Here is a 15,436-nt window from a genome sequence, read left to right as displayed (position 1 = left end):
GCCAGCAGAGGCAGCCCCTGCGTCCTCAGGGCTCGATGTTGTGCCGATGTGAACGATGGCAGTGCCCGGTCACCGCCGCCGCCGCCGCCAAGGAACGAGGTGGCGCGCGCTGAACTCTCGCGATCCTTGCTTCGACCTCGTCTTTTATGCTCGAGGCCCATCCCTGAGCCATTCGGGGAATCAGGGCTGGCGTTAAAACGCGTCTCTGCACAATTTTAAAGGCGTTATTAAAACAAAACACAACTACGTTTCAGTACAAAAATTAAACTAGCCACTGGCAAATCACTTAGCTGCAATCGAGCCACGAAAGACGCCGTAAAAACGCAAAAAATATTAAAAAACTTTCCAATTTCGCACTGCAAGGACGTAATACGAGCAGGAGTGACGCAGTGTGGAACATGAATAAGATATTTTTTGTCGGCGTGTTTTGTCACATTCACCGCAAAGGGATTCGATCGAACGGAGCTAGAGGCCCTTGGCGGTGGCTTAGACCGGCGGCCGCCAGTCGCGCAGGGAAGATTCTGTGACGTCATACAGAATTCGCCGGGAAGTGGCTGGTGAGGTGCCACTGCTTCATATGATGATGATGATACCCTCAAAGATTTGGGCACCTACCCACGAGGGGCGATTGGCCAGGGGTAAATCAATTGCCGAAATTCACGACGACCTCAAAATACTAATTTATTCTCGGAAAGAGCCAGCCCGTAAAATGAAACTTCGTTAAAGGAGCCATGAAGAAAAAATGCAAGTTGGTTTTATTCGAAAGATTTCGCGTTTTATAGTGCCCCCAGCGCTTGTCCGGATACAAACGGTGCTTTATTCACTGAGAAATTAAACAATTTAAGTTAAAATTTTGATTTTCCCGCTCAATCGTGCGTTTTTGTTGGCCTAAGTGACATCACAGGAACTGACCGCTCTGCAGCCTAGAATACCTTCATTCACGCATCCGCCGTACAGGGTAGAGACACGTAACGCTGGCGCCGCCATGTTCGGTTGCTCGCTCGCCGCCGAAGCAAGTCATTGTGTTAAAACCGCGCTAAAATTATCGCCGCAACGCGGTTTACTGAAGAAGTTTGAATCATATTGTCTGTTTCGCGTTGCTAGGTCTCGTGGGAAACGAAAAGAATAACGCGTTGAGCGCGTTGGCCCAATTGCGGCGGCACGGGACCGTTCAAAGGTTGTCTCCACCCTGTACAGCGGTGTTGGTTTGTTCCCGCGTTTCTTTACGTTCCGTAACCTAGATGGCGCCACCATACCGTGGCAAGCGTTTGGTTTGGTTTTTCCCGCATTTAAACCTGGCTTGTTTTTGTTCTGGGTCAAAATATTCGTTCCCTGAAACAGTGCTCGCTCGACAAATGGGGTCACGTAAGACACCGTTGCTTGCGTCAATCGGCCAGTGTCGTCTGAGACAACCCCAAGCCCCGTATTGCTTATTGCTTTTTAAAGAATGTGCCCTAAATTTAAGCGCAAATCGCTCGTTCGTCTAGTTTGTAAGCTCTACCTAATTTGCGTCTGCTTCTGCCAGCCTCCGCCAATCGCAGAGCTTAGCTCATGTGACATCATAGGTTCTGTTGCGGGAAATGAGCTGGTGGGTCGCATGACCATTCCCGTTTTTCCTAAGAAGTCTACGTTAAAAGTGGTGTCAGTATGATTCTAACGAGACAATCTTTTGAATGAACTAAACTTGTGTTTTCTCTTCATGGCTCCTTTAAGATTAAGATCCGAATTACCCATAATTCTTACCCTTAAGCAATTCAAGCGACCTGAAGCTGAAAGAAAAGCTTGGATACAATTATATATATATAGATATATTGTTACGTGGCGGTAGGACGGATGACATGAACCATGGACGATGCTGAAGTGATCTGTTTACAGAAAGACGTGCAAGCTATTTACAATTCGGCCATCACAGCACGAGCGGTTACCCCACGCCAACCGTCTTCGTCTTCGTCGGTGTAAGATGCCCATCGCACTAGGCTGCACAGTCCACTTCCTTGTCTTCTCGTTACATATCCCCCCGCCATCCAAAACGACCGTCCCGGTCGAGGTCACAGTCAATGAACCCGTGCGGTGAAGATGAAATAAATATAAACAGTGAAGTCCTTGCCGCCACTGCAGACGCTGATCGGTTCATGAAGATGGGCCCCAGAACAGCGATGCCGCCCACGCCACGAAGAAACCTCAAGTTCTTGGAATCGCGCCGGAGAACTGGGCAGGGGAATGTCGTCGGCTTCTGGTCTGGTCGCGGCTAGTCAGGCCGGCTGGTCTCGTCGGATCACGGGCAGGGGACACCGGGCTGGGGAATGCGCAGGCCAATGGCTCACCGGGGCTGGGGCGGACCGACGCGATCCTTGATCCTTGAGGTGGTCGCTTCAGAAACCGAGACGGGCGTAGCTGGAGGTCTACGAAGGGGATCAGAACCGCAACCTCCACCAAAACATATTACGTGGCGGTAGGACGGATGACATGAACCATGGACGATGCTGAAGTGATCTATTTACAGAAAGACATGCAAGCTATTTACAATTCGGTCATCACAGCACGAGTGGTAACCCCACGCCAACCGTCTTCGTCTTCGTCGGTGTAAGATGCCCATCGCACTAGGCTGCACAGTCCACTTCCTTATCTTCTCGTTACAATATATATATATATATATATATATATATATATATATATATATATATATATATATATATATATATATATATCTATATATATATATATATATATATATATATTCCTTTTTGCATACACAAAATTTATTGCGCCAGTAGGTAATATAAGTAGAGCCGATAAAGTCAACCCCAAACGCTCAATTGGGTGCTTCCTGATGTTTTCTTCTATCTCGGAAATTCGCTCGAATTTTGCAATATAATTGCTATCATCGTCATCAGGACCAAACTTGTCTGTGGTCTTCATGGCTCATTTAAAGATTAATCAGCGCTGTGCTGAAATATTTGCAGATGTGTATTTGTTGTAGTGGTGGTTAGGGAAGAGCAGTAATAGTACGGTTTTATTACAAGTAGTCCTACTAGGAGGCGGGCTGCAGGGTATACGGTACGTTGCAAGGAGCGTGGTACTGCGGGGGTAGGAGTTCGTTTGCAGCTTCGGTTCTTCTAAAGGTGTGGGTATTGTTCTTTCAGTCTTGTTGTAATTTCAATGAAGTTCTTTCAGGCGGTCAAACCGGACCGAATGACCGACCGACCGACTGGAAGAACTATTGAGGAAAGGAAGAGGATTAAGGGGCTAGGGGATAGCGCGGTGCGGTATTCGCACTTGGAACTCTAGCTCCCGGGCACCAGTTGCGAATGCTCCCAGCAGGTTCAGTTGGTCCTGTGGAGATGTGCTTGGCAGGGCAGCCCTCCTTGCATCCAGTGTGGGAGGCTCTTTTGGAGAGAGAGAGATGAAACTTTATTCTGCAGCTCAAGTCCGAGCCGCGGAGTTATGAGTCCTCGGAGGAATGGGGTGTCCCATGGTCCTCCGACGGTAACGGGCTTGGCGGAGGTGCACAAAGAGTTCCAATGTGGGCAGCCAAGATGGACCACTGGGCTGCCCGTAGGCTTTCAGGGGGAGTGGCCCAGCTAGACCATGAGTAGGGAATATCAGGGGGGAAGGGGTTGGTCGAAAGAAATGTGGAAGACGACGTCACCCGTACACAGCGCCAATATGTATGTTCATTGTCCGCATAGCCACCGCATACCTGTCAGGGCGGACGGCCTGGTGACTTCTGTATGTAGTGGAGGAACAGATCACAGGGGAGGGACAATGTCTGCGCCTGTCTAATATATATTGGAACGCTACATAACTTGTTGAATTTTGTGCACAGTAGATGGCATTGACTATGTCACAGGCCAATCCCGCCGCCGAAAACGCCGGGGCGACGAAAAGAAGAACGAGGTGCTTTTCGCGTATCGAGATTTTAAGCCCCACTCAAATTGGCTTCAGACCCGGGAATTCCATTTGGAAGGCTCATATTGACATTGAGAGCCGCGTTAAACTAGCCCGTAGCCTAAAACACGTGAGCGCACTTGTTACTCTTGATATAACAAAGGCCTATGACAGCGTAGAGTATACTACCTTATTGTCTCATCTTGAGAGTAGCGAAATCCCTCTATACATCCAATCGTGGATTGGTCAGTTTTTAACTGGAAGGACATTCTTCTGTTCGAAAGGTGGCATATCATCTTCGCACTATCAGCAGTTTCGAGGGGTTCCTCAGGGGTCAGTCCTTTCTCCGGTTCTTTTTAATATTCTTCTCAGATCAGTTCCCATAATGGATGGCATATCAACTTACGTTTATGCCGATGATATTGCTTTTTACTCATCGGACAGAGATATTCATGACTTGTGCCAAAGACTACAAAACTATCTGGCCACCCTAGATAATTGGCTTAACAGGCTACATTTGTCACTTAATGTGGGAAAATGTGCGGTCTTAGTATTTCCGGTGACCGTCCCCATTTCTTTATGCCTATTGTACCGACAGCAATCCATCCGTCAAGTTACAGAATTAAAATATCTCGGTATAATCTATGATGACAAGCTTACATGGCGTCCTCATATTAAACATATTGCTACTAAAGGAGAAAGAGCTGCAGGCGTGCTCCGCAGGCTATGTAGCCACAAATTCGGGTTGCGTAGAGATACACTGTTAATGATATATCGCAGTTATGTCCGCCCGGTATTAGAGTTTGGTTGCGTCCTATTTTCTGGTTGTGCGGCGTACAAATTAAATCCCCTATTTATCGTCGAGAGAATGGCTTTGCGACTATGCTTGGGACTGCCAAAATATGTCGCTAACCCTATTTTACACCTTGAGGCACGGTTTCCTCCACTGAAGTTTAGATTCCAATTATTGACCGTACTAACCTTTGTCAAATTGTTTGAACCCCCACTGCATGACGCCCAGTTCATTTTCCGTCTGAGGCCTGATCTTTTTCAAGGCATTCAGTGGACGCGGTTCCAGAGACCCCAGATGGATCTAGTACAGTCATGGCTCCAGCCACTTCAAGCAGACCTTTTCCGGCTCCCCTCTACTTGTATTAGTGTGTCATCTGTTGAAATAATGTTTGATAATATCTTCCCCCCGAATGCCAAGATGTTGCCAGCCCGAATTCTAAATGGATTGCTGGAGGATCATTTGTCAACCCTTCATTCCCATATCGTCATTGCTACCGATGCCTCACAAGTTGATGAAAAAGCTGGAGTCGGGATATTCTCCCAGTACCTCGATTGGTCCTTTTCGATCAGGTTACCTGATTTCACACCTATTTTCCAGGCGGAATTATTGGCAATAATTTTGGCTCTTCAAAAACTTCAGCATAGATTTTCCCATGTAGTTATACTTTCTGACTCCCTCTCTGTGTGTTCCGCATTAACATCCGAAAAAGATTCTCCAATTATCCGCACATTCCGATCATTTGTTCCGCATCAGCTTTGTGAGGTTCGGCTAGTGTGGGTTCCAGGACATGCAGGAATCTCATACAATGAAGTGGCTGATCAATTAGCCAGCATGTCTCTTGGTGGCCCTGTGGTCGTGCAATGCCCAAATGACAGTTTTCTATTGGGGGCGCGATTTAAACGTCTACAGCTACTCCAGGCTTATAAGCAAGACGCCCTTCTATCCTCTAGAGATTATAGCCACCTTCGTCATGCATGGAAGCCAATGTTTTGTGAAACAAGGATATGCGAGGTAGCAATCACTAAACTTCGGTGCAAAATTCCCCCACTAAATTTTTATCTTTATAAATCTCGTCTGGCTCCATCTCCGCAATGTCCTTTCTGCGACGAACTGGAAAATTTAGATCATTTTCTATTTAATTGCCGCAGCTTCTCCCCAATGCGACGCACGCATCTGGAGTCAACCTTTAGACGCCTTAACCTTCCGCTATCTAGTTACGAGGTCCTGTCACTAGGCGCTTCCGCCCTAGGAGTCTGCCACAGGGATGTTGTGTCTGCCCTCCATTCTTATGTTGTGGCGACAGGCAGGTTTTCCTGCTAGCCAGCTAAACATTCACACATACCTCATTTTTCTTCCTGAATCTACTTTCATATTATACATATTTAAAAAATTCTGTTGGGTATTTTCTTTTCTAAATTTTGGGATGTAAAATAATATAGGTCACATCCTCATTAGGCACAAAACTTCTTGGCCAATCCCCCGCGTGGGTATGTGCCATTGTGGGAGGCAACCAACCAACCAACCTCGGACACTCATATTCTCAGTCTCTAGATTGGTCCTTCTCAATCAGGCTGCCAGACTATACCCCGATCTTTCAGGCAGAATTATTGGCGATAATATTAGCCCTTAATAAACTACAGCACAGATTTGCGGGGGTGGTTATCCTTTCGGATTCTCTCTCCGTGTGCACTGCTCTAACAAATGATAAAGATTCTTCTATTCTCAGGTCATTCCGTTCATTCATTCCTTACCAGCTTCGCGAGATCCGGTTAGTGTGGGTCCCTGGTCACGCAGGGATAATCTTCAATGAAATGGCAGACCAATTAGCCAATTTGGCTCTTGGGGGTCCTGCCGTCGTGAATTGCCCAATTGACAGTTTTCTTTTGGGGGCGAGGTTCAGGCGCCTTCAAGTTTTACAAAGTAATCGGCAAGATGCCCTTCGTTCATGCTCCGACTATATTCACCTCTCTCACTTATGGAAGCCTAAATTCTGCGAATCTCGTAAATGTGAGGTCGCAATCACAAAATTTCGTTGCAGAATCCCCCCTTTAAATTTTTATCTATACAAAGCTGGTCAGGCGTTATCTCCTCAATGCCCTTTCTGCAATGCCCCTGAAACAATAGAACACTTTCTTTTAAATTGCCGCAGCTTTTCCTCGATGCGACGCACGCACCTTGAATACACGTTTAATCGGCTGAATCTCCCTTTATCTTTAACCGTTCTTCTTTCCCTGGGTGCTTCCGTCGTAGGATATTGCCACAGAGATGTCGTGATCGCCTTTCATTCCTTTGTTGCGGCGACAGGCCGGATGCCCTGCTAGATAGCTATGCCTTCATTCGCAAGATTTTTTTTTTTTTCCTGACAATCCTGTTCAATCCAAATATTTTTTTTTTCTACTCTCAATGTTTTTTCTCGTACTCCTTTTTTTTCTCTAAAATAAACCGGGTCACAGCCTAATTATTACTGGCAGCTTCTTGGCCAATCCCCCGCGTGGGTACGCGCCATATCATAAGGAACCAACCAACCAACCAACCAACGTCGCTCAGCGACGGTCCTCACTCAGGTTTTTTAAATAAACCCTCAGCTCACCCCTCAACGCCTGAGCTTCACTGTAACAATATGTAGCGTGTCTCCGTGACATGAATTTAGATGGGGCGGGAAGCAACATTCTTGCTGTGCGGAGGTTGCCGCCCCCCAGCCCCCCAGGCTGGCGCGCACGCCGGTTATAAAGAATTATCCGAGCCACCGCGCATACTTCTGCGCAGGGTAATCGCGAGACTCCTTCCTGGCGCGCGATCCACAAGAAATTCCCCGCATTTCCCCGAGGGGAAGAATGTGAAAGTGCGAATGCACGAGTTGAATTTGCGCGGTTCGGTAATGTTCGCGAAAGAGAGATCTCACACACACACACAACTACAAAGAAAGAAAGATGCATTTATTCACAGACACCTATTTGTGTTGTCGTTGTACTTGATTGCTAGAGCGGATCTCAGCTTTGAAATTTCGTGTCAGTACTCCTCTAAGCGGGTGCATTAGCCCTTCTCACGCCCGATTCTTGGCCAATCCCCCCGTGGGTATGTGCCATGTCAGCGGCCAGGCAGCGCGCGCCCATCTCCCCTCGTTGCCAAGGAAGACGAGGAGATTCCTGGCCAATCCCCCACGTGGGTATGTGCTATGTCAGCGGCCAGGCTGCGCGCGCCCATCTCCACGTGCGCGGACATCGCCGGTGGATGCAGGTTCAGGGTCGCTTACGAAGTGCATTGCACTTAATATGCCGGTCGCGCTGCTTCAATGCTCGCACGTAAACACACGCACGTGACCAAGCCTCGATTGATTGCCAGCGTGAATTCCTATAGGTAAAGCGTCGTGATCCATATAGTAAAATGCCTTCATCAGTTCTATAGCGAGGATGGCTTTAAGCTGGGCTGAGCTGGAAAGCGTATGAAGAAGTGGTACCTTCCCAGCCACTTCCCGGCGATTTCTGTAAGACGTCACAGAATCTTCCCTGCGCGGCTGGTTGCTACCGGTCTAAGCCACTGTCAAGGCCTCTAGCTCCGTTCGATCGAATCACTTTAAGGCAAATGTGCAGTTAACACGCTGACAAAGAACGTTTATTCATTACCTATATATACTGCGTCACTCCTTCTATATATACTGCGTCACTCCTTCTCATGGCGGCGTACAACAGCGTCTCCCGGCCGTCATCGAAGAACTTAGGCCGCGAGGTGGAGGGCTACGACGATGGCTTCCATAGGCCGCCATCAGGAGCTTTGGGGCGCAGGAGCAGCTCATGTCATCTCGTGGATCTGTGCACAGATGCAAAAGCAAATCACCGGCCTTCAACCGAGATTAAAGAATGACAACTTCGCGACTTGTCTTGCTTGTACACTTGTTTTTATCGCGTGTTAGCGTAGTAGGAATAGCGAACTTCACCATACTGACCATGCTGTTGTATTTTTTCCTTGACAATGCTTTAATATTCTACTTCAGGGTGATTTCCGTTTGTGCTCTGCAATTGCGAACGCACTGCCGTAGAAGCCTCTCACACAAATTAAAATGTCTGTCTGCTTTCAGTCATTGTTTTGTACCGTTAACACACAATAAATTTTCCCGCCATTAAAGCATGGCAGCGTAGTTGTAGCCATCACGGTATACTTGTGAGGCTTTTGCAACGCAAGTAGCTCTGCCCCGCCATACCCAAAAGAGATGGTTAAGCGGGCAGTACAGCCCACTATGGTAATGCAGAAAACAGGGCGTGTAATCCTGAGATGGACCAAGGTATACGGTCGGCTCACCGAGAGGCGGGGACATGGAAGATGGGCTCGAAGTTGGGGCAGTAATGCGAGAGCTCTAGATGCAACTCAATAAGAATGCTAAAATTTACTAGAAAAAGTTTTTTTTTTTTGGGCTGCGCAGTAAATATCCGTTGTAGGTCAATGGGAAAAGCATCTGCCGGGATGGCGATAGTGGTGGAGTGATGATAATGATGATGACAGCACACAGCACCCAACTCCGGGAATCGGCTCTCGCGCGACACGTCTTGAAGTGTTATCATACCTATGTTTGTGCTCTGCGCCGCCAGAATTCCTTTCCTTTGTTAACACGTGGAGCGCCTAACAAAGCTTGGTCGCCTACCTATTCACGCATTCCATCCGCCAAGTCTCCAGGCTCAGACGCGTGACGAAGCTGAGACTTCGCCCAGTACCTTTGCGCAGTGCAACTACCCAGACAGAACGTGTGGTGACTTCTTCCTAACTCTGACCAAATGACCAAATGTTTGACCCCTTTACCGACCTTTAGCTCCCGTCCGCTTCGGGGATGGACACAAAAGCGCGGCGAATAACAAAAGCCTCTGCGGTTTCTCCCTAAGCCCTCGCGCATAACTCAGCTCGGCCGGTGGGGAAACAAACACAATACAGATAAACAAGCTAACCCGAGCGGAAGATATCTAGCTGCCTGGCGGTTTTAATTAACAGAGTTTTAGCAGTCCGTCCGTTCCGTCCGGTACGTAGTTAGCGTGATGACCGGGATCCGTCTGGGCACTCGGGCATTCGTCACGGTAGGGGGATTAGTTCCGCGGGCCTGCTTTCACCATTTGCACGCCTCCTCGCCCTTCCGCGCGCTCAGGCGCAGACCGGGCCCGTTCAACCCAGCAGCAACGTAACGAACGGAACGGACGGACTGCTAAAACGAGACCCGGTAACAACGTAACGAACGGAACGGACGGACTGCTACAACTCTCGTTTCGATAGTTTTAGCTATCCGTACTATTTAGTCACGTACGTTGCTTTTGGCTTTACCGGGACCCGTCTGCGCCTGCGCGCAAGGAAGGGCGAGGAGGCGCGGACATGGCGAAGGCAGGCCAGCGGAACCAATCCCCTACCGTGACGAATGCCCGAGTGCCCAGACGGGTCTCGGTCAACACGCTAACTACGTACCGGACGGAACGGACGGACTGCTAAAACTCTCCAAACGACGTTTGTCCGTATTATTTCCAAAGGGAATAGAAACTGAACTGGGCGCTTTACTGTCCTTTCTTGCGCCCCCTGCCCTCACAAAGGTGATTTTTGTCGCCTCGACCGGGAAACACTGTTCTCCTAATCCCAGCCTTTCACAGCAACCACGTCCCCGATCCCAGAGCCCGCTTCCTTCGTTTGCATTGAGGCAGCGTACGCCGAACGAAGCTCGCCCAAGTATTCTTTGCGCCAAACATCCAGAAACAGATGTAGCTACAGTATTCGTTTCTGCCCCAGCTCTGGAAACGAAGTCGCGAGGCTTTCCAAGAATATTTCGTCGTGCAGCGGCAGTGTGGTCAGGCGTCTGCCGGCCATGATGCTGGGTGGTGTGTGGGGTCGTCGTATGTGTGAACGGACTCCCCGCTAGGTGGCCGACCGATGTGGGCCTGCTTCACATCGGCTCCGTCAAAGACCGCCCCGAAGACCCACCAACGGCCTGCACTGCGACGAAACTATCACCGGTCGACAGAGCATCGTCAGCGCGTCCCCCGGATACCAAGCATACGTCAGGCAAGCCACTAATTGTCATCTGACAACGCCGAGAAATTTCGAAGCGGCGACCGCCACGCTAACCCTAAATGGAGGGTTAGCTGCGCTGACGTGGTGGCTCGCCTCGGCAAGCTCGCCACCTCGCTCGAGCTTGCTCGCAACAAAGCCGCCGCTGCTACCGGCACAACGAACAAGTAGCTGCGGTCGCCTCCCTACCCTCTTCACGTGCTCTTCGTTCACCGCTCGCTCCGAAGACGGGGCACACGCTCACGCGACGCACTGAACTGCCCTTGAACTGCTTCGGGCCGTCGTCACACAGCTTGAGATAGCAGCGGAGCGGACCAGCCAGGCCTGCGTTAGGCCTAGCCCGTCCCCGACCCCGCGCGCACGCCATGGCGGCTGCGCCCGTGGTACCTCACGACGAGATGAACACCCACGGAGAGGCCCCGGCGATTATGGACTACGAGGGCGACGACGTCACCACCGAATTCGAGAGCAACGAACGGACTCTACCTCCACAACGCGAGCACGACCGGACGCACGAGACGGAGACGGAGGACGACGACGGCTGGATCACCGCCGGCAGAAGGCTTCGACGCCGCGCCGCAGCACCCCTCGGTAAGCCGGCTCCTCCTTCTTCTCCTGCAGCCTCGCAGCCTCGAGGCAGCGATAGCTTCGCTAAGAAAGTGACTGCCAGACTTAGCAGAGCGGCGCGCATGCCCGTGGCGCTACCGAGGCACGAGACCAAAATTATCATACGTCCGCGCGGCGGGCTTAACGTAGCGAAAACGGAGGCCACGCGCCTCATGTCAGCCATTTTCGCAGCAGCCGGGGTTACCATGCACGAATCCAGAATGGACACTATTTGTACGAATCCGACTCAGAACATCATAGTGATCAGCACGCCCGACGAGAGTCGCGCTCGTAGCTACGTGCAAATTAGGCAGCTTCGCATAGGCAATGCCGAGTACGAGACCTTCGCGTACGTGTCCGCCCCGGACGGCACAGTAAAGGGAATCATTAGAGGCATAGACACTACGGAGACGCATCAGGATCTACAGAACAACATCGTAAACCAAACCAACCCCTTGGCACTAGAGGCCCACCGAATAGGAAATACCACCACGGTTATCGTGGCGTTCGAGGGATCTAGAGTACCTAATTCGATCAAGTACGGGGCCATGATAGTGCGGTGTAGCCTGTACAGGCAGCACCACGAGTTCTGTCGGTGCTGCGGGAAACTAGGGCATCGCGCGGACGTTTGTCCGAACCCGGAGACTAAAGTGTGCCTTGCGTGTGGGAGACGCGAGCCGGAGCCAAACCACGAGGCCACGTGTAAGCCTCGTTGCAAGCTCTGCAACGGGGCTCACGCAACGGGAGCCACGGGCTGCCTCAACCGATTCAAGGTGCCCCACGTGGTACTCCAAAGGCGAGGGGCAAAAGAGCAACAGCGGAAAGAGGCCAAGCAGCAGCCGCCTCAAAAGACAGTGGAAACCTTCCCACAGCTGCAATCGAGAGTACACGCCCCCGTTGCGGCGCCGAGGACGAAAGTAGGCGGGTCCGTTAAGGCGCCGGCGTCAGCGGCAGTGGGCGGAGCAAAGAACAACAGAAACGGCCAGGCCCAGCCGGCGACGGGCGTGACGTGGGCCAGGGTGACAGCTGGCGCGACGAGCCGCGGCAACCCCGCACTCGAGCGAGAGCTGCAAGACGTTCGCCACGAAAACATGCATCTGAGAGCACAAATGGAGAGGCAAGAAGAGATAATACTCGCGCTAAATCGCAAGCTGGACTTGCTACTCGCAGGCAAGATACCGCAAGAGCTCCCACCGCGAACCCCAACGGTTTCAAGGGACTCGCCACAATCGCCGCCCCCTCCACCGATTCGGATCCCACTCGAGCCCGAGGAGGTTGAAGAGACCTCCGAAAGCAACAACCCAACGCCTGAAAACGTCGCGGCGAATTGCAGCGACGCTCCACGGGAAGAAATGGACACGGACAGCGAACCGACCAAGAAGAGACGGGCACTGAAGTCAAAGATCCGCGAGCAACAATACGTGACCAAAGAAGAATTCCACAGTTTTCAAGACGCGTGCGCCAAGCAATTCGAGACGGTCAACACGCGCCTATCGGCCCTCGAGGCCACGCAGGCAGACATGTCGGCTAGACTGGCCAACCTAGAGACCCGCTTCACCAACATGGAGCAAATGATGACGACAATCTACAAGAAGCTCACGGCGAAGCCGCAGCCAATACCGCTTCCTGAAGCACAGCCGTAATGACAATAAAGACAGCGGAGAAGACACACGAACTCATCATCTGGCAGTGGAACGCGAACGGGTTCCGGGGAAGGAGAGCGACATTCTTGCAGCACATTGCACGCGCGGAGAAGAGACAGGACATCATCCTCGTCTAAGAAACGCACTGCGAGCACGCCCCGAAAATCCCGGGATACCGCTCCTACGCCTTTGCACTTCCCAAGACTCCAGAGAAGGGGGCCCGCGTGCGCGGCGGCATCTGCACTTTCGTGAAGAAGGGCATGGTCAGCCTCGAACACAGCCTCCTGCACGCCACGAACGTGGAACACCTTACGATAGAAGTGGTGATCGGAGCCAAGACCCGAGCCAGAAAGGAGCACGTGTACATCATGAACGCGTACACGAAACCCAAATACGCGAAACAACGCTACGGCACGCTGATCAGCAAGATCAAGCGGCTGGCAGGGGACCAAACAACGCTGCTCTGCGGTGATTTCAACGCCCCGCACACGGCGTGGGGCTACCAATACGACACGGCGAAGGGTCGCAGCCTCCTGTCAGAGACTCAGGCGGCAGGGTACCACCTCGCCAACGACATCACGGTCCCCACCAGACAGGACATGTCGACGGTGCGCCGAGATAACAACCCGGACCTCACCTTCAGCAACAACGAGAAGGTGAGGTGGCGAAACACCCTGGAGACGTTCGGCAGCGATCACTGTATCCTAGAGGTCACCGTTCCCCTCAAAAGTCGAGCGAGCCCGCATCGCAAACAAAGAATCACGGACTGGGACAAGTTTCGTGCCAACCTCGGCACCGTGCCCGAGAACATCGAGGACATTGAGGCATGGACGGCGGCGGTGCTACAAGAATCGAAGCGGGCCACCACCGAGTTCGAGACGGAGGAGGACGCACCCGACGTCGACAGCAGGCTAGCACACCTCATCGAGGCGCGCAACTCCCTCAAACGCCGGTGGAACGGCCAGCGGCACAACCGCACGCTGCGCAAGAGGGTGGCGATGCTAAACAGAGAAATCGAGAAGCACTGCGAGACGCTGAATCGCCAGCGCTGGCACGCCGTCTGCCAGGAGGCCGACGGGCAAATCCACAAGAGCCGAACTTGGAAGTTGCTCCGACACCTGCTCGACGACACCAAGACCAAGAGCACGCAACAGCACGTCTTGGCGCGAACCCTCCTCAAGGCCCGCCGAGAGCTCGGCGACGACGAAGTCCGGCGCCGGCTCGACGCCAAGTACCTACCGGCCACGCCACCCTCGCCCCTTCCGAGCTACGAGGGCGGCGTCAACCCAGAACTCGACGCGGACATCGAGGAGTGGGAAGTTCGCGCGGTTCTGCAAAAGATCAACGGAAAGTCGGCGGCCGGCCCCGACGGCGTGTCGAACAAGGAGCTGCGCAACCTCAGCGACGGCGCAATCGCGTCTCTCACGCGGTACTACAACAACTGCTGGCGCAGTGGCGTCCTGCCCCGCAAGTGGAAGGAGGCGCGCACGGTGCTCATCCCGAAGCCCGGGAAACCGCCAGACATCGAAAACCTGCGCCCGATATCGCTGACGTCGTGTGTGGGCAAGGTCCTAGAACACGTGCTTCTAAATCGGTGGCAACGGTATCTGGAGGAGAACGAGCTATACCCCAACACCATGCTCGGATTTCGGGCGGGACTGAGCACCCAGGACGCGATGCTCCTCCTAAGGCACGAAAACATAGACCGGACGACCAAGAGATCCGGAGACACAGCGGCCATCCTCGGCCTCGACTTATTAGGAGCGTTCGACAACGTACAGCACTCGGCAATACTGCGGCAGATGTCGCGCCTGAACATGGGCGAACGATCCTTCCAATACGTCAAGGATTTCCTCACGGAGCGAACCGCGACCATCGTGGCGGGAGACCTGGAGTTACCGACGAAGACGCTCGGCAGCAGGGGCACGCCGCAGGGAGCGGTGATCTCGCCGACGCTGTTCAACCTCGTTATGATCGGGGTGGCCGAACGCCTCGGCTCCCTCCCAAGGGTACGACACACCATATACGCCGATGACGTCACCATCTGGACCACGGGCGGCAGCGACGGCGAGATCGAGGAATTGCTCCAGCAGGCCGTCGAAGCGGTCGAAGAACAACTTCAAGGAACAGGCCTCCAATGCTCCCCGGCCAAGTCGGAGCTGCTGCTGCTGCGGCCGCCTCGAAGTAACAAGACCGACAACGACGAGCCGAACATCAACGTGCGCACGAGCGACGGTATCACCATTCCCAAGGTCGACACCCTGCGCGTCTTGGGACTGCACATCGAGAGCACGCGCCGTAACGGTTACACGATACAACAGCTCCAAACCAAGGTACACAGGGCGATGGGGCTCATCAAGAAGATATCCACCAAGTACGCCGGCATGCGCGAGCGCAACACACTCAAACTGACACAATCCTTTGCCGTCAGTCACCTGGCCTACGTCGCCGCCTTCCACACCTGGAACGCCGC

This window comes from Haemaphysalis longicornis, unplaced genomic scaffold (assembly GCF_048455015.1).
Source record: "Haemaphysalis longicornis isolate Haplotype H1 unplaced genomic scaffold, Haemaphysalis longicornis Haplotype H1 scaffold_12, whole genome shotgun sequence".
NCBI classification, from domain to species: Eukaryota; Metazoa; Arthropoda; class Arachnida; order Ixodida; family Ixodidae; genus Haemaphysalis; species Haemaphysalis longicornis.
This window is presented reverse-complemented; position numbering follows the sequence as displayed.